The 19,998-nt window shown below is 42.5% G+C and overlaps 1 protein-coding gene across 6 annotated transcripts in view; it reads right to left on the bottom strand.

Annotated features, from left to right (window-relative positions):
- March8 (membrane associated ring-CH-type finger 8) overlaps positions 1-19,789 on the bottom strand; it is an 89,538-nt gene extending 69,749 nt beyond the window's left edge. For 2 of the 6 annotated variants that reach the window (XM_012513195.2, XM_004648158.2), the window contains exon 1: positions 19,423-19,604. The gene's annotated coding sequence lies outside the window, so the exon portion shown is untranslated. The other 4 variants (XM_023708401.1, XM_023708402.1, XM_023708400.1 and 1 more) reach the window with 4 other exon arrangements.
- Positions 19,790-19,998: the final 209 nt, after the last annotated feature.

Genomic DNA, 19,998 nt, shown 5'->3' with positions numbered 1-19,998 from the left:
GTACAGAATACAAAGTAAAAGCACACAGAATATGCATTAAGAAATGTATATGAAATCAAATTAAATTTTTTAAAACTCATTTTTTTTTTTTTTTGTGAGAGAGAGAGAGAGAGAGAGAGAGAGAGAGAGAGAGAGAGAGAGAGAGAGAGTCAAAGTCTGGTCCCTGGGCTTTAGTCTACTGAGCTATCTGGCCAGACCTAGACATCAGATTGAAGAAATTACTTGGCACTAGGGAGTGAAAACATCTTAAAAGGTTAACAGACACCAACAGCAGACTGATGCACAATCACCTGTGGTCTGAGTGTCAAGTAGGCAGAGACAGTGGACAGGATCCGTGTGTGCAGAAATGCACACTAGGAATTCTCGGAAACAGATGAAGGGCTTGAGTACAGAGCCAAGAAACCCAATATATGCCAGCTAGGGTAAGTAAGACCTCTACACCTAGACGCACTGGAGTAAGGTGCAAAGCAGTGATTTTTAAACAGCAGGAGAGGAGAGGTTGATACCACAAAGAGCTCTCAGTATAGGAATCCTCCCCCAATAATAACAAAGCCCAAGGGCAGGCCAGATAGCTCAGCAGATTAAAGCACCTGCTTAGGCAGACACAGGGACCAGGGATTCCATACCTGGCCTGCTGTGCTGGCCCCGCCCCCAGAGGTGCTAAGAAGGTGACTGAGACTGGGCGTGGGCCCCCCCCATAACCCCAAGGCTTAGGAGGCTAAAAACAGGAGGATCACTATGAGTCTGATCTGTGTAGTGAGACCCTGTGGACCCTGTGCTAAATACATTAAAAAAATTTTTAAAAAAGTCCCTGTGACAGCAGAGCATTTGGAGAAAACTCATCAACTATCACTATCACCCACGGAGTTACTGCTCCTAAAGGATAAAGATAAAATACAAATAGCTTCGGGTAAACAGTAAGAATTTAGGGCCAGCAAATCATCACTAAAGAAACTTTCAAATACTGAGTAGAAAAGGGGGGAATCCTCAAACTGGAGATAGAGCCAGGAAGAACAGTTAGGGTCACAAGTAGCAATAAATATGCACACAAAGGAAGCAGCATCTTCCCATGCCATAGCAGTAATAGTAGTTTGTGAAAGGGAAAAGAATAAAAATCTCAAAAGTCAAGATTTAAGTAAAGGACATAAGGAAAGATATAACATTAGAGTTAACACATTTCAAAACGTCTTATTTCCCTGGACAGAAGTTAAATATGGATAATTTTTGACTCTATTAATTTAAAGCAAATACCTCAACATGAAAAAGTTTCCAAGCCAATAAAAAAGAAAAACACCTTCAGAAAACCAAGTGGGAAAATCTTGTTTTTCACAAAGAAGAGTGGGAGCACAGAGCATAGCTTCATAGCAGAGCACAGTACTGCCTCATGTGCACAGTGCCTTGGGCTCCGTCCCCAGCACAGCAAAAAAGAAACAAAAACTATTAGTCAAAAGAAGGGAATAAAGCCTTACTTCAGCTATTACCAAGTACAACTGAAAGTTGAGAAAACATGGACTTAATGAGTAAATAGGGTGGAACACTCAACGGAAAAATGAAAATTATAGGCTACTCAGGAGGCTGAGGCAAGAGCATCACAAATTTAAGGCCAGCCTGGCTGGCAACTTAACCAGACCATGTCTCAAAACAAAAATGTTTGAAGGGATGTGGTTTTAAAAGCACATCCTAGATAAGCTGCTGACAACAGTGACAGGAGCAAGAACATCAATGACAGCAATTTTTTTTTTTTTTTTTTTTTTTTTTACGAATTTAGGACAGGGTGTACAGGGTCTCACAAGTAGATCAGTCTTTTAGTGATTCTCCTGTTTTCAGCCTCCCAAACACTGGGATTACAGGCACATACCACCACACTGTCTCAATCGCTGTCTCAGCATGCCCCAGGGGCAGGGCCAGCACAGCATGCCAGGGATCAAACTCTGGTCCCTGTGCTTGCCTAAGCAGGTGCAACATAAGAAGTCAAGAAAGCACTATCTGTATTGGTAACAACTATTAGCTGAAAACATGTAAAACATCCTTCAAAACTAAGAAACTAAGAAAACAGGAACAAACAAAACTAATTACCAGGATAGAACACCAGATAAAAACCAGGATCTACTAGAGGACATGAAGTGCACAGGAAGTGGTAAATATATGAATAAATGTCAACAGCTGGGGACAGTGGCTGAACGGAGTGCTTGCTAGCATTCTTTTTCCTAGCCTCTTTGGAAGACACAGGTTGCTTAATGTAAGAATAATAATTATCATAAATGAGCCATATTAAGGTAAGTATCTATAAAATGCCTACCTTAAACAACAATACAGTGAACGGGATGGGAATGGTTCTACACTATTGCAGAGTTCTTTCATTTTACAAGAAATGATATAATCTAAGTAGACAGGGGGACCAAGGAGATAGCTCAGTAGAATAAGTGCCTGCCTGGCAAGTGCAGGGTCCTGAGTTCAATCCTCAGTATTGAAGAAAAAAAAAAAAAAAGGAGGCAGGGACAAGTTAAGAATGCACATTCTAACTGCAAATACAACTACTAAAAAAGTCACTAAATAGAGTAAGAATATAAAGTTAAGCCCAAAGAGCTGAGGGAAGCAGTAACAGGATCACACAGACATGGACGGACACACACACACACACACACACACACAGAGAGAGCAAATCAGTAGGTACTGATTCTCATTCACAGTAGTTACGAACACTGAATTAGCAAATATGGATGCATGCTTCTCAGGGGCGTACTACACCAGGTTCCTGCAAGCCAGAACCACAGTGTTTGTACATTGTTCACTTATCTACACTGCACAAGGACCAACCACAGGACCCAGTCAGGGTGCAGCTTATCTCACACAGGTGTTTCCTCCAGGGGGCACAGCTCAGCCGCCAACATTCAGCAATACCGGCCAGTACTCAGCCTGGACATGGGAGCTCTTCCCAACAGCAAGGAAAAGGTACACATTGTACGGAAAGTGGCACTGGGCGACCTGAGAAAATCACTCTGCAGACAGCATCAGAACTCAACCAGGAAGGCAGAGAGCCTCTTATCCAACCCCAGCTGGGAAGACATATGCCCAAAGCACTCAAATATTGATTTTTGTTTGTTTTGAGACAGGGTTTCACTATGCAGTGCAGGCTAGCCTTGAACTCACAGCAATCCTCCTGCCTCAGTCTCCCGAGTGCTGGGATTACAGACATACACTATTAAGTATTGATTTTGAGGGAACAAATCAAATTTTTATGAATATGGAACCCTTCAAAATTAGATCCACTGTGTAATTATTAAGAATATTAAATATGAATCAACTAAATCAAATCAGGCTTAGAAGAAAAACTGGCCCAAATGTATCACCTGCACAAGAAGTACCTTTTAACATAAAGAGGTTGGAAATGAGGATGGAAAAAATGTCCCAACAAACACTAATTTAGTGTGATAAAAACAACACCTTCCTCAGCTGACATGATGAAATTTTTAAAACTGGAACAGCCACAGAGCTAGTCAATAAGTTAAACTAGTTAGCCTACTCTATGAGAGAAGGAAAACGCACAGCTCAGATGGCTTCCCGGTTGAAATCTACCAAATATATGAGGAAGGCAATACAAAGGAAACAATTTCCAACTCACTGTAGAGGGTTCACATGACCTATTACCAAAATTTACAGAAAAAATACAACTAGAACACAATCGCAGCTCATGACCATAAGACAAAAGTATCTTTAGCAAGGATCAGAAAATTTAAAATCAGTAACTTATAAAACTAAAAATAGATCATGATACACCCCGGGGAGGGGGACAGGAATACAAATTTTTTGTATTTTAAACATATTCATCATGGACTATAATCTGACGTCTTGCTGCCAGGCAGCTTCAGCCACTGGTAGGACCTGTGTGACTGTCCTATGTATGGGAGTAACACTTCCAGCACTGGTGGTACAAGCCACCTGATAGGGCAGTCGCATATGTACCACTGGTGCACTAAAGTCAGTTACCACATGGAACAGTCACGCAAGTTCCACAAGTAATGCAAGCTGGAAGGAAACCTGAGTCAATGTTATTTACCACGAATAACATGGGCCACAAAAACATTTACACAAAGCTCAGCATCCATTCTGGGTTTAAAACAAGACAAAACCAAACAAAAACACCGTGGCTCACAAGAAAGAGAAATTTCCTCAATTACACCAATGTTAGAGCTGGGAACGTGGCTCAATGTAGCACAAAACTAGGGTATTCAGGACCCTGAGTTTGATCCCCAGTGTTGATGCAAAACACAAAGACTACATAGCAGATTGTGTGTATACTTGACAACATCCTGAGGGCTATCTCTCAAGGACTGTAAGCCAGGCAAAGATGGACATTGCTCACCAATTCCACCCACAACTGTGCCACTGGTCCTAACAGTGCAACCTGGTAAAGAACACACAGAGAAGAAAGGGCTGGAGCAGCAGAGTGCTTGCCTAGTGTGCATGAGGCCTTGGGTCAATCCCCAGCACCCCATCAGATAAACAAGCAAAAATCAGGGAAAGAAAGGTGTAAAACCTCCTTTTTACAGGAGGTTTTCATAATTTTCAACCAAAAAAATTCCTACATCTAAGCAGTATAGCAAGATTCACTAAGTCAACTAACAAGGTCACAGAATGTACACACAAAATATGAAACTCAATTATATTTCTACCAAAAGCAGAAGAAAAAAATGTAAAATTCATTTCTTAAAATGATGTCTGAGGCCAGCAAAATAGCTCAGCAAACTAAAATGCCTGCTTAGGCAAGCTTAAGCAAGTGCAGGAACCGCAGTTCAATTCTCAGCACCACATGCCCTGAGCCAGCCAGAGTCCTGTTGTAGTTGCACACATCTGTAATTCCAGCACTGGGGAGGCTAAAGAAGGAGGATCACCACAAATCACAGCTGCATAGTGAGACACTACAACAACCAAATACATTAAAAGAAAAAAATCTGAAATTAGCAGAGTATTTAGAAACAAACTTAAAAGACACACATGCCTCCTCTTCTAAAAACTAAAACTAGGGCTGAAGGTAAAGGTCCTGCGTAGTCCAGCATGCAGAGATCCTAGGTTCCATCTCCAGCACCAAAATACACATACACATACACATACACATACACACACACACGCAGCCAAAAACCTATAAAACACTGCTGAGAAGATTTAAATAACTAAATTTGTAGAGACATACAGCATATTTATAATTTGGGATTTCAAAACTGTAGCACTACTGACTACGCCCAAATGAAATGTCAACTATATGCTCACCAGGTGCTTTTGCAGATATTGACCATCCAGTCTAAAATTTAGGTGGAAATATAAATGACCTAGAACAAACAAACCAATCTGGAAAAAAACAAAGTAGGACACACTGACTTCAAAACTTGTTGAAAACTGTAGTAATTGAATCAGGCGCAGCAGCATGCTTCCACTGTCCCAGCTACTCAGGAGGCCAAACTGCGAGATCACCTGACCCTAAGAGTTCCAGGACAGCATGGGCAGCATAATGAGACCCTGCAACAATAAAAACAGGCAGGCAGGCAGGCAGGCAGGCAGGCAGGCAGGCAGGCAGACAGGCAGATAGACAGAATCAATCAATCGTGCTGGATTAGGGATAGACAAACAGATCAAAGAACAGAACAGAGTTCAAAAATATACTCACACTGTTAACTGATCTCCAAATGAGGCAACAAAGGAACTCACAGAGGAGTGAAAAGCTTCTTCAACCAGTGGTGGTGGAGCAACTGGATTTCCACAAAGGAGAAAAATAAAAAAACTTTAACCCCCACCTCATACCATAAATAAAAGATGTGAGACTCAGATTTAATCAGAAAAGCCAAAACTATAAAACTTCTACAAAAAAAAATTTAAGTATCTTTACACCCTGTGTGTGAGCAAGACACAAGGAATGCATATGACAAAACTCAAGACAAGGGGACACTAGAAGTGCCTCCCACCCAGTGTCTGGTAACACTGACAGCATCAAAATGAACTTGTTAAGCCAGCCAAATAGCTCAGTGGATTAAAGTGCCTGCAAGCAGGCACAGGGGTTGGGGGTTCAATCCCCGGGGCGTGCTGAGCCTGGGGTTGAAACTGGGCATGGTGGTGTGCGCCTGTAATCCCAGCTCTTGGGAGACTGTAAACAGGCGGATCACTATGAGTCCGATCTAGCAGTCAGACCCTAAACAACCTGTAAACCCTTCCCTAACATACAAAAAAAAAAAAAAAAGAAAAGAAAAGAAAAAAGAAAAGAAAAAGAAAAATGAACTTGTTACATTTAGTACATACACATACCTATGCAGAGATGTGCCATGGGTCTGAATGTCTTCAAAACTCCCACTCAGAAAATTGATCCCAAATACGACAGTGCTAAGAGGTAGAGACCTTAAGAAGTGACTGAATCATGATGGAAGAGCCTTGGAGTGGGAAACTGGGGACCTCACAAGGGGACAGAGAACTAGCTAGGGTCTTTGCCCTTCTGTTCTTCTAACTCATGAGGACACAGCTAGATTCTTGCCAAACACAAGGCACAGGTTCCTTGGTCTGAGACTTGCTAGGTTCCAAAATTATGAAAAATTAATTTCATCTGCTTACAAATTGTCCAGTCTCAAGTATTTTGTTATAGTAGCAATAATGAAGATAGATGTATAAAACTGTACACGCATGTGCATAAACACACACACACACACACACACGTTTTGTCCACTGAGAAGCTCTCAAAGTGATGACAGCTGTAGTGAACAATCACATAATCAGGTCCTGATCTCCAGACACCCCCACCACACCCCAGCTTCAGTGAGAGCAGCTGACTCAGGTGGGGAATCACACAAAGGTCAAGAGTTTAATGCTTCACCAGCAAGCAATCAAGAGCTTAAGGAATGAGGGGGACAGGAGCAGGGCACAGGAGGTGGCTCAAAGCACTCATGAAGAGCACAGCTGCAATAAACTAGGGATAAGAATGGTTTGGATAATAAAATAGAGAACACTAAGTAAGACTATATAATTCAAATAAGTAACTGCATAAATAAACAGGTGAGGGGAGGAGGAAAAGTTCTTCCTTATAGTTGAGTGTCAATTAGTAACAGAAGGATAATTTTAGAAAATCATCATCAGATGTTAAAACTACTGGGTGACAGGAAGAACAGGAAATTTACTCAGTGTTCACATATATTACCTTCAAGGAGAAAAATGGGATCTGCCAGGTGGTAACCTGGCAGATACCAACTTAGCCAAATGTCTGATGTTGGGCAGGCCCCCATGGCTCAGTAGAGTGTTTGCCTGGCAAGCACAAAGGCCCAAGTTCAATCCCTAGTTCAGCAAAAAAAAAAAAAAAAAGCCAAATGTCTGATGTCACCAATATTAAATAAACTGAAAGCATGTGGCCCTAAAAACACAAGCTGGAAATAAAAATTCTTCTATTATCCCTGCTTAAAAGTATATGATCTCTATCTCATCATGAGTACATAACAGAAAAGCACAAATTGTGAGATATTGTAGAAAATAACTGATGTCAAGTACAAAGAGAGATTAAAAAAATATTCCAAATTAAAGGAGACTAAAGAAACCTGACAGCTAAACACAGGGTAACTCTGGATTCCACAGGAAACAAAGGAGGAGGAAGGAACATTACAAGCCCAACTGCTGAATTTACACTATGGATCGTAGTTTAGGCAGCAATACTGTACCAACTACTCAGTTTCCTGAGATGATTTTATTGTAGTTATTCAAATAAATGCTATGGCTCTTTGAAAATCCACACTGAAATGTTCTCAGGAATATACATCTTAGACTCAAGGGAAACAGAGAAAGAGGTCCTTCTTCATATATGAAATCAGAAGACAAGAGCGATGGAAGTGGATGAGGTAAAACTCTAGTAGTGAACTTTAGTAAAGGGAAGACAGTACTTTAACACACTTTATCTGCAAGTTTGAAATAATAAAGCAAAAATTAATTTAAAAACTAGGAAAAGGCATTATCCTCAACATAAAAACAAGCTGGCTCTGCGATGCAGCTCAGTGGTGGGGCACAATGCACAAGTCCCTGGGCTCAACTGCCAACAGGAATGAAGGGAGGGAGGACAAATGCACAGACAGGGAGAAAGATTTCATTAAAAGCAAGCTCTTAATTCATAAAACAAGCAAATTAACTTTTACAGGGAAAAGGAAAACAACAAAAAGTCAGCCTAACAGCTAGGCAAAGCAAGACAACAATGAGATGTTTTTCTACCTGTTAACCAGTAATTTTCTGTTTTAGAAAATATCAACATTGGCAAAGAGCCCCAAAATGGGCCATTCTACACCTCACTAGTGTAAGCACTGATGAGGAACATTCAGGAAGACCAATGGGGGACACCGACTGGGAGCCTTAACACAGCCCCTGTCTAGATCATACCAACTCAAAGTGATAAGCTCAACTTGGACAGCAATTTACACCTAAACGTATCCTCAAAGGCTACTTTACAGTAGTAAAATTCTTTAACTCACATGTCAAGCAATAGTTAAATAAACTAGGGTCACTACAAAAGGCAGTGTTCAAGCATTAAAGAATTAAAAATGGGAAAAAAAGAATTAAAAATGGGAAAGATGCAATAAATGATAAAAGAACAAAGTTTATCAAGAGAAGCATTCAGGATGATCAGAATGAAGCAGAAAGCAATTTCTTAAGTCCAGAAGAGAGGTCCTAAAACCAAACAGGACCGAGAGTAAGAAAAAAAGAAGGGAGCACAGCTCTGCCCGCCTCCACACCCCACTGACCAGAGCAGTGCTGGTCCCCAGTGGTGGTATGCTACTCCACCACCTGGCCTGCAAGTCACCAGCCCAGCAGCAATTCACACAAATGCTTCTGGATTCTTACAGGTGAAATAAATGGACTTTAGCTATTAAAGTTATCTCAAAATTGAAACCCAAGTTGAACAAGGAAGTTCACTAGGTAGCACTTTCACTCTGCTTCTTTCAACTACCATGTCTCAGAGAAACAAGCCTGACACTAGATTCCCAAGGCAGGTTTGGGATGACACAAAGACTCACATACCTGATTCATGGTCTGGGCTGGGACCACAAGTGACACTGTCCATTCACTCCGATGGCAGAAGACATTTACTGAACAGTCTAATCACTGGCTGCCACCCCCACACACACCCATCTGGCACTGCAGTGCTGGCACCATGCAGGGCCACACCTGCCTGTGGCTCTGCCCTATTCCCTGATGATTCCCCTCCCACTTGACAACCCGCCGCCTAATTAAAGCAGAGCTTGGTTGGTGGAAAAGGCTATAAGCCAGGCAGGGGATCAGAGGCCAGACAGGAGCAGGATTACCTGAGCCTAGCAGGGGCCAGCTGCCAGATATCCATACGCCAGTGGGAGGTTCTTCCCCGAGGGGTTTTAGCAGTGTCCTGCAGACATTTTTAGTGGCAACCACTGTGGGAGAAAAAAAACAAAAACAAAAACAAAAAAACAAAAAACACCCAGGGTACTATGACCGCCCCAGTGCAGAAGGCAGCTCTCCACAGCACAGAACCATGCAACCCGCCCTGTAGGTGATGCCTTGCCAGAAGCTCTGCCATCCCTGAGGCTGTTACCAGCAAATGGAGTCTGGTTCCAGCTCAGCAAGGAGAACGTGGCAGCTGGGCAACAAGAGCCCAGGCAAGCACCCTTCTCATCTAGATGCTGCAGCAGGTGGGGACTACCCTGCTGATGTCCAAAGCTCTACCAGACGCTAGGAACTCAAGCTTTACAATCTAAGGATAGGAAAACACCTTTCTTGCTCCTCTGCACATCATATATTTTTTCCAAGTCTGCTCCACAGCACCAACTTGAACAAGATAACACTATCAGACATGTGCAGGCCTGTAAACACCTCCAGAAATGCTGGCCATACAGCCAGGAAGCTGATGACAAACTGAGCTGTGGATGTCAACAGGGCCTAAGAATCCACATTTTCGGGGCAGAGAGAAATGGCCCCCAGTCAAAGACTACTCAAGGAGAAAATACCAGTGCTTCTTCCACAGATGACTCAACAAAAGTACAGAAAGCTTTGAGAAAAAACATTGTTTTCAAAACTAAAATAGTACTTAGCCCATATTTCAACTAGAAAAAAAAGTGCAGATAAAACAGAAACTGGGTACATGGATCCTCAGTGCATATTATATAGTTAAAACCATGACCACAGAGTCATACCACAATAGGTTTCTCTTGATGACATCATGCCATCATTTCCACCCAGGGAAAGAAGGCTGGAGAAATTACCTGGCCTCACCCTGGCCAAGGCATAAACAATGTCAGCCTGAATCTGAGGCCTCATCTGCCTGTCTGGCCCTTGTCTCTCTCTAAGTGTTAAGGAGTGCCCCCCACTGAAGGTGACTGACCCATTCCCGGAGTATCCTCCAGGCCATAAGAAACAGCTAACTGGTCTAGGGATCCTGCCCTCCCATCCAGCCCCCTTCCTCTTCAGGTGGAAAATGGATTCAGAGGACGACATAAAGCACAAAGGCAGAGGACCATAGGTTCACAAGTGAGTAAACATGGCACAGAGAGAAGCCAGGCCCCCGGGGTCAACAAGGGAAAGACACCAAGTTGTGTACAGAGATGCTGGGTAATGGGCTTTAAAAGTTTTATGAAAAAAGAGAAAAATATTTTGAGAAGTTAACGTACATGTTTAGAATTACTGTTGATTACAATAAAAATCAAAGCCAATATCAATGCAGCTGTGCACCGGGCCCTTCACTAAGTGCCTGGCCTAGAATATCTCAATCTTCAAAACAACCAGAAGAACCCATGACCAAGATCCCACAGCAGACGGGTAGGCAGTGACACACACACTAGAGCCACATTCTCATTTAGCCCACAGTCAGCTGGGGTAAAAAGTAGAACATTCCAAACATCATCACAGGTGATTAACAAATTGACTTCCAGGGATTCTCTAAAATGCTTACACTTGGATGAAATTTAAGCTTTTAACAAAGCAAGATAGAGCTAACAAGATAGCTCAGCAGACTAAGCATCTGTTTAGGCAAGTGTAGGGACCACGGTTCAATCCCCAGTACCACATGCCACACTGGGCCCACCCAGGGGCCTGCTGACCCAGCAACTGAGTCCAAGAGTGGTAGTACACACCTGTAATCCCAGCACTGGGCAGGCTGAAAACAGGAGGATTACTGTAAGCCTGAGCTGCATAGTAAGACCCTGTACCAAATAAGTAAGTTAAATTTTAAAAAAGCAAGATAAATATAAAGCTTATAGTAAGCAATCTGCTAGTGTAAAACAAATGGTTATTTTATCTTGAAAGTCAAGTTATGGTATGGAAGCATTGATTTCTATATGAAGGGTCCTGACAGATTCACCAAAAAGCAAACCAACCTTTCTGGAGTGTATGATGGGGGACAAGGTGGGAGCTCCCAGCTTTCTACTGGACTAGGTGCTTTGTTCTGCACCAAGGTATCACCTGCAGGGGAATGGTGCTCCACAGGTGCAGAGACTTAACCATATCCAGGCCACTTACTCCCCAGAGTTTCCTGTTCCCAGGCCACCTGAGAAGACATCCAAAGCTATGTAGGTGGCACATGACAGTTTTGGCCAACAGCATCTGAGACAACCAGGCCTGCCCTTTCTGGGCCTAGCCTTCAATAACGTTAGGAGATCCTCCAGGTCCCTACTGCTATCCTGGAGTCCAGGTGGCATGGCTACAAATGGAGACATATGGCCAACTCAAGTCACATTGCGTGGCAGGCCATACTTATTGTTGCTTCACAGCATGGCACAGCCTGTGCTTTCCAAGATTATGGGTGTTCTGATCTGTAGGTCTTAGACATGGCCTGAAAGCCCACACCCCTCCCAGGCATGAGGATAACACAAATATGACTCTCTGTGGAGCAACACAGAGGGGTGAGGGCCTGAGCCTCCTGGCTAATATGCAAGCTGGAGAACTTGATTCTCTGGAAAACTGAAGCCCAGAGCAGTCCTTCCTCTCATTTATGGGGAGATGGACAGGAAAAAGCCAATAGAAACTCTCCTCCTTCCCTTCTCTGGGAACTACACAGTGCTTCCAGTTAGGCCACCTGGTGCAGGTGAAAGCAGTAGGTGGGAGGGCACTAGGACAAAAGACCTCGAGAAAGGCACAGACACACGCTGTAACTGACATGACAGAACATCTTGCATATAAAACAGCTTGTATATAAATGTTATGCAGGTGAAAAATTAGGTAATTTAATTTCTAAAAAAACAGGAAAGAGGAATATAGAGCTCTGTAGTTGAGCAGTTTAGTGTTTACCAATTAATTACAGATTTTTACTAAGGGTCGGGCTATAAGTATAGTCTGAGAGTGGACAAAAGGTAAAGGTTTAAGAAGCCCAAATCTTCAAGTATCAAAATTGAAAGGCAATGCACAATATCTCAAGCTAGAGAATCACAGGAATATAAACAGTATACTAGGAGATATGAAGGCTAACTACCTCAGGAAACAGGTAAACATACTTTGCTTCTTATTCATTTAAGCCTTTAATTAAAGGCTTTATTCATTTAAGCCTTTAATTTTCATTGGGAGAAAGCCTACTTTTTGTTAAATGAAGAAAGATACACTTCATTCTCATGTCTAGATGACACTTGAGTATATGCAATCTCACTGCTGGGTACATATCCTCTACAAATTCTCCAACACAATCACCAGGAAAACCAAGTAAAAATCCAAATGTCCACCAGTGAAAGTAGAAATCAATTTTGATATAGGATAAATTATCTATTCCTATCTTAGATGCTTAGGACCAGAAATGCTCCAGCTATCTGAGTTTATTTTGGCATATATGCGTAAACTTTACCAGTTGATCATCCCTAATTAAAAAAAAAAACAAAAGTTCCAAAACTCAGAACTTTTGGTTTCACGTGATACTCAGAAAGTTTCAGCTTTTACTGCCTTTCACATCTGGATTTCTAGGCTGAGCATCTATGTGTATACTCATACACTAAAACACTATACAGGGCTGGGGGATAGCTCAGAGGCATAAGCACCTATCTGGCAAGCATAAGGCTCTGAATTCAATCCCCAGACCCACATGCCATGCCAGCTCAGAACCATGCCAGGCCTGGAACTGGGAGTGGTGGCACATGCCTATAATCCCAGCGGTTGGGAGGTTAAGATGGGAGGATGACTATGAGTTTAGATCAGCCTGGAGGCTACAAAAGTGAGTACCAGGCCAGCCTGAACTGCATAGCAAGACCCTGACTCACAAAAAAAAAAAAAAAACTCACTATACAACCCCCCCGCAAAAAACACAGTAGGACAATTCTAAGGAAAAACCTCAGAATTGAGAATAATATACAGTATAAAATTATTTCTGTATAAGTTTTTAAAAGCAACAAAATAAACTTTATGGGGCTGACCAGATAGCTCAGTGGATTAAAGTGGATTAAAGCACCTGCTTAGACAGACATAGAGGTTGGGGATTCAATACCTGGCATGCCCAGGAGTGCACTGAGAAGGCGACAGAGACTGGGTGGCACACGCCTGTAATCCCAGCACTTGGGAGGCTGAAAAACAGGAAGGATCACTACAAATCCAATCTGTGTAGTAGTGAGACCCTGTAGAGCCTGTACTAAATACATAAAAAAAAAAAAAAAAAAAAAAAACTTTACAGATAAATATGGACCCATAAATACAGATTAAAAACACTAAGTCAGGGCTGGGAAAAAAAGCTCAGCAGGCTAAGCTCCTGCCTGGAAAAAATAAGAATGCAGTCTCGGTACCACATGCAACTGGGCGTGGTGGTACACACCTGTAATCCCAGCGCTGGGGAGACTGAAACAGAAGAATCACTATCTATGAGTCCGAGCTGTGTACCCTGCACCAAATCAATCAATCAATCAATAAAAGATTTAAAACATTTTTTAAAGTAAGTAAAAAAATAAAAACACTATGCAGGATGGGAGGTGTAACTCAACAAAAGAGTGTGTGTTGCACACCCAATGAGGCCCTGGGATCTATTGAAGGGAAAGGGAGGGAAGGGGTGCTGTTCAAGGCCTGCAAATTCTTGTTAGTTAGCAACAGAATAACTACAGCAGGACATGGTGGCAAACAGGACAGTCCCAGCTAAGTGGGGGACTGAGGTAGGAGGCCTGCCTTAGCCCAGGAGTTCACAGCCAGCCTGGAGAAGAGCAAGTGCAAGTTGAAAGAGAGAGAGACAGACAGAGACACAGACACAGACAGACAGACAGACAGACAGACAGACACACACACACACACACACACACACACACAGAGGCAGAGAGACAGACACATAGAGAGACAGAGACAGAGAGAAGGGAAATTTAAGAAATGCCATCACCCTATAACCCAGAAGCTAGATCTCTGACTACACACCCAGGGACACACTTGCCTGTGAATACATACTGAGCATTCACATCACCACAACTTGTGATGAAGCAAAAAATGACACTCCCATCATCAGAGGACAAGTGACAATCACAGCCAGAATACACATTCAATACATGTACAGTGATGAAACACTACCAAAGGTCAGCCAGTCCCCAGAACAAGGATGAGGCATGTCAAGTCCTCAGTGGGCATGTGTGGCTGTGCCTGTGATCCTGAGCCAAGCAAATACAGCATACATCCAACACCATAGAAAGTTATAGAGGCAACACTTACCTAAAGAGTCTATGCACGTAAAGGGAAAATTTTATTGGCACTAGAGCTCAAAAAAGTAGTTACAATGTTAACCAAAAATATATGGATAAAAAGGCAAGAGAATTACAGGGTGCAGCTCAGAGTGAAAAGACACGCTCAGCACTCCAAAGATGTGGCTATAAAGGGTACCAAAGGGCAGGTTAGGGTGACTTTTGTGAATACTACAATGTCTACTCAATACCTAGAAGATAAAAACATCTGGAAAACTAACCTACTGTAAAACCAAGGGGGAAAAAACCAAACAGAGTATAATAACTTATTTTCCTCTGCAAAGATATGTTTGCTGGTAAAAGCAACTTAAATACTGTATCAGTGTACTCCTTTCTTTAATCACATGCTGTGCAACCTTTTGTGCCTATCTTTAATCATTTAGCAGAATCTGCACACAGCATCAGGTAGTACCGCCCTTTTTTATGCCCGAGCGCTGTTCAATTGTACAAAGGCCAATGCTTCAGTCAACTCAACTGATAGCCACAAGCTGTTTTTACTTTTTGGCTATTCTGACCACCATTCTGTGAACACTTTCGTGTCATTTTGGGTATGAAGATATTTTCCCTTCCTTGGGCACACATCCAAGAATGGCACTACTCTGTCATGTGGCATCCCCAGTGTCGGCCCCTATTGTTCAAGCAGCAACACCACTACACAATTTTCCAACCATGGAGAAAGATTCCAGTTTCCTACAACCTCACCAACACTTGTTATTACTCTCCATTTGCAGTCATCCTAATATGTGTGACAAAATTTTTCATTCTAATTTTGATTTGCATTTCCCTGATGACTAAGCATGAAGCACGTCTTGTGTATTTACTGGCCATTACCAATTCTTGTCCGAAGAAATCCATATTCAAATCCTTTATCCACTTTCACTCTGAGTTGCTGCTTCACACTGTAGTGGTGTAAGAACTCTTCACATTCTTTAGATACTGGACTTTATTAGATACATGATTTTCTCCAACACTGGAAAGGCTGTACACAGAGTAGCAGAAGCAATTCTCTCACACTGCTGGTAGGAGAGCAAAATAGTGTAACAACATGGGAAAGCGACTTTAAAAAATTACTACTGTGTACACTCTCTAAACAACAGCTGCCTTCCAGATGGACTCCAGGAAAATTCTTAGGTTTGGAGGAAAGGAAGTGTGTGATACTTTGTAACCTAACTGAAAGTGAAAAGAATCACACTGAAAACCCACAATAGCCTGATGCCATTTATAAAACATTCAAAAATATGCAAAAGCAGGGAGGGGTTAAGGACATCACTTACAGGTAAAAGCACAATCTGAGAGAGGCCCTGGGTTCAATTCCTAGCTGTAAAACACGAAGAAAACAAGCAAAAGCAAATAATACTTCAGAGGGCTAATAGAAACAAGAAAATCAAAGAAATGACAAGCACAGAACACAGTACTGTGGCCACTTCTAAGAAAAAGGAGGTGGCAGAGGAAGTAGGTCAATATTCTGGTTTTGGAACGCATATTTTTTTTGTATGTGACAAATTCCATAAATGTTTCCTCAGAGTATCACTGACAACTGAAGATTTTTCAGATTCAATGAGACATAAAAGCAGACATAAAAGTGATTCACATAGAAAAAAATATCACCAATGATTTTTAGCCCAACAAAGCAGCAACTTTAGACAAGGCTTCCTGTTCTGAGCTGCATCTTTCCCCATCTGTCTGCCCGCCTTCCTGGCCCCTCTTGCATCCATCACCTCCTCCAAGGAACTGTGCCAATCAACTAGCAACATAAGTGCTACTCACCACTTGCCCACAAGTGCCACATTATCACTGTCACTCCAAGGCTCTCCTCACACTGACTGTCCTCAGATCTCACCTGATCTACTCCTCAATCAGAGACATGTACCAGGAGAGCCTGGGCACTGCTCACCTCAGCCTAGCTCACCACAGGAGAGCCAGGTGTCCCACCGACTACTGAAAGAATAAATAAATTAGAAAATTCAGACATTCCAAAGATGTGAAATTAAATAAGGTCTAGTTTTTAAAAACCCTGTCAGTGGAGCATGGTGTAACATGCCTATAATCTCAGCAGCTGGGAGGCTAAGGACAGCCTTTGGCCAAGAGCTTCAGGCCAGCCTGGGCAACATAGCAAGATCACGTCTCAAAAACAAAACATAAAACTAAAATACATGAGGAGTTAAAAATTATAGTCCTTGAAAAAGAATTTCCATGTTGAAATTCCCACTAGAGTAAAAACAACAATGAGGCTGCCAAAAATCAGTAAACTGTAAAATATTTATGATGCATATCCTGTTCATCTTCCCTATTCAGAGGGCAGAAGCAGAAGGATAAGAACTTTCTTAGACTGCTTATTATCCAAATAGCACATCACTTTAGAAAATGTCTTCAAGTTGGTCATTTAGCTAAAGAACAGGTAGGGTTAGAATTTTTACAGGGAAAAAATAGTAATATGACATTTTACGATTTACATTTATGTTATTTTCAGAAATCTTAGCACAACTTTTTCTTTGATAAACTGTATTCTCCTAACATTTATTCCATCCATCTTTCCCATTTTTTTTTATTCTTTTGAGTAACTGAATGGCATATTTCCTTTCAAATCTTTTAAACTACTTTCCACCAAGAGTATATGCCCAAATATATGGTAATGGAAGATACAGAACTGCTACAACAAAGTGATGTTCCTCAAGAATTAGAAACTACTACTGATAATAAGCAGGGCTTCTTCACATTTACTTTGGGGGTTTTGGTTCTAGAGTTTGAACATACAGCCTCATACATGCTAAGTAAATATGCTCTAAACCACCAAACTAGAGTTCCAGCCTCAAGTAGGGATTCTTAACTATTCAATTAATTCATTCCTGTCTATGCTTTCAATTAATTTCTTCCTGTTGTAGTAAAACTAAAGTGTTGCAGCTAGGGCTGTCAGACATAGCCAAAACTTGTCTCTGTTTTTTAATTTTTATGTTTTTGAGATGGAAACTCATTATGTAGTTCAGTATGGCCTGGACTCACTATGAAGCCCAGGCTGGCCACAAACCTTCAGATGTTCCTGCCTCAGCCTCCCAAGTGCCGGGATTACAGACATGCAGCACCATACTCAGTGACAAAAAAAAATTCTTTTAAAGACAAACCCTGTTAGGATAGATATATAGATGCATTCTCTTAATGAATAGAATGATTTGTTCTAATGGTGTTTGTAAATAGGATTTCAAGTCTGCATCTTGTACAGCAATTAACCACTAAGAAGAATATATGCAGTGTGTTATTTGTTGAAACTGTACTTCCAATTTGATATGAAACTGTCTCATTGCTATCTGTTTATCAATAAAATTTTGAAAAAAAAAAAAAAAAAGACAACCCCCAAGGGCTGGGGAGATGGCTCAGTGGAGTAAGTGCTTCCCTGGCAAGCTCAAGGGCCTGAGTTCAATCCCTGCTTCCACCAAAAGAAAAAAAAAAACAAAAAAGACAAACCCAGTTAAATTTGATTTTTGGATAAATGAAAAACAATATTTAATATTTATATTAAAACATACTCAGTGATTATCTAAAATTCATATTCAGCTGAGCATCCTGTATTTTATCTGGCAACCCTACCCACAGCCAAAAGACAGAGCAGTAACCAACCCGGGATACAGCTCAGTGGCATAAGCGCCTACCTGGCAAGTGCAAGGTTCCAAGTTCAATCCCTGGTATCGCAAAAAAAAAAAAAAAAAAATCGAATTCCCACACTTTGTATCAGAAACTGAGAACTAAAGAAAGTAAGTGGCTTGCCTTAAGGTTAAACCAAAGAGCAAAGAGATGCATTTCTCTGGAAAGCACTACCTCAGCACCTGAGATTCCACCCAGATTAAACCCCCAAATCCTGCTCAACTCCCAGAAACATCAAACAGACACACCGAAAAAGGATTACGGTTTCAAATTTTAACATAAAACTTCAACTTCCAGTGAATCCTTAATCAACACTAGCATCCCAAGATAACAAATTAGAAAACAATGCATTGCTCCTAAGTTTTAAAAAGCTTGGCAACTGTGTATGCCTGCACACTACTACCTACTACTGTGTTTGTATGTTCCATTACTATATGAAAGAGACAGATCTTCCCTGAAAGCCAGTTCTCCCAAATCCAAATTAGTCTTTAAGGTTTCACAATTTAGTAAATGAGCATGCTCACATCAGTCCATGAATCTAACATTTCATTCATATCCTCTTCCCGTTTTCATGTTTTGCACAGGATCTATCCTAATCCATTCTCCTGGCCTCAAAATAAGTCTGCTCCTCCCAATCTGTGCCTGAACAAGGAAAGCAGCAATGGGCTGAGATCTTGTTGTATAAAAAACACACCCACTTCCTCTGGCCTGCAATACAAGAAAGGGTGGGAAGTCTTTATGGGAAACGTTGGGGCCTTTTCCCAGTATATACTAATTGCCTAACTGCATGGTATACAATCAAAATCTGAAGAAAAACGAAACTCCACACACTCAGAGATTCATCTTAAGATTCCATGCAACTAATACACACCCAAAAAAGGCAGTCTCTGAACCTATAGCCACTGGAGGGGGAGGGTCACAGAAAGGTTTCGTTTTCATCTTTTCTGCAAACTGGGCTTTTCCAACACACGTCTGTAATACGGAGGTCTCGCTGCATTAAGAACACATGAACACAAACAGTTAAGTTACTAGTAAATTTCCCTCCTGACAAGTTCACCGAAAACGTTTTAGATAAAGATTTAAACACAAACCCAAGCGACCTATCAAAAGACAACATGCCCACCTCTTCTTGGCCCCGCAGCGCCGGCGTCCGCAGCTCTCTAGAGACTTGAGTCCCAGACGGCAAGAAAAGAGCCAGCGAACAGCCTGAAGTCGCCAGGCGTCAGGCCGGGCCACACCCCCTCCGGGCCACGCTCGCGCCCCGCACCCCAGCTGGGCCCGGTCCACGCGGGTCGCCACCCCCCACCCGCTGGCCACCTGTCGCAGGCCGCGCGTCAGAGCCACAGCTCCTGCGTGACGGCGCGGGGCTGGCCTGGGCCGCGGCGGGGTGTGAGGACGCGGCCGAGCCGCAGAGCCGCCTCGGGAGGGCGCCCAGCTCGCAGCCTGAGAGCCTCCCCCGGCCCGAGGGCTCGCTGCCAGACGACGCTGATCAGCCGAAACCCGACCCGCTGACCCGTCACGTGACGAGTGTCACGTGGCCTTGTGGGCGGGGCCTGCAAGGCGTTGCCGGGCGACGAGCGGAGAGCTCCGTCAGAGCCGGTGGGCGGGAACTCAACCGCTGTGCGAGGTGCTGGAGACCCCGCAGGGCATGGAGAGGGGCAGGTGTGCTGGTGCTCACGGCCCACCCCTGCCAGCTGGA

Source organism: Octodon degus, unplaced genomic scaffold (assembly GCF_000260255.1).
Source record: "Octodon degus isolate 3935 unplaced genomic scaffold, OctDeg1.0 scaffold00357, whole genome shotgun sequence".
In the NCBI taxonomy this organism is placed as follows: domain Eukaryota; kingdom Metazoa; phylum Chordata; class Mammalia; order Rodentia; family Octodontidae; genus Octodon; species Octodon degus.
The sequence above is the reverse complement of the archived record's forward strand: the minus strand, read 5'-3'. Positions and strand labels throughout refer to the sequence as shown.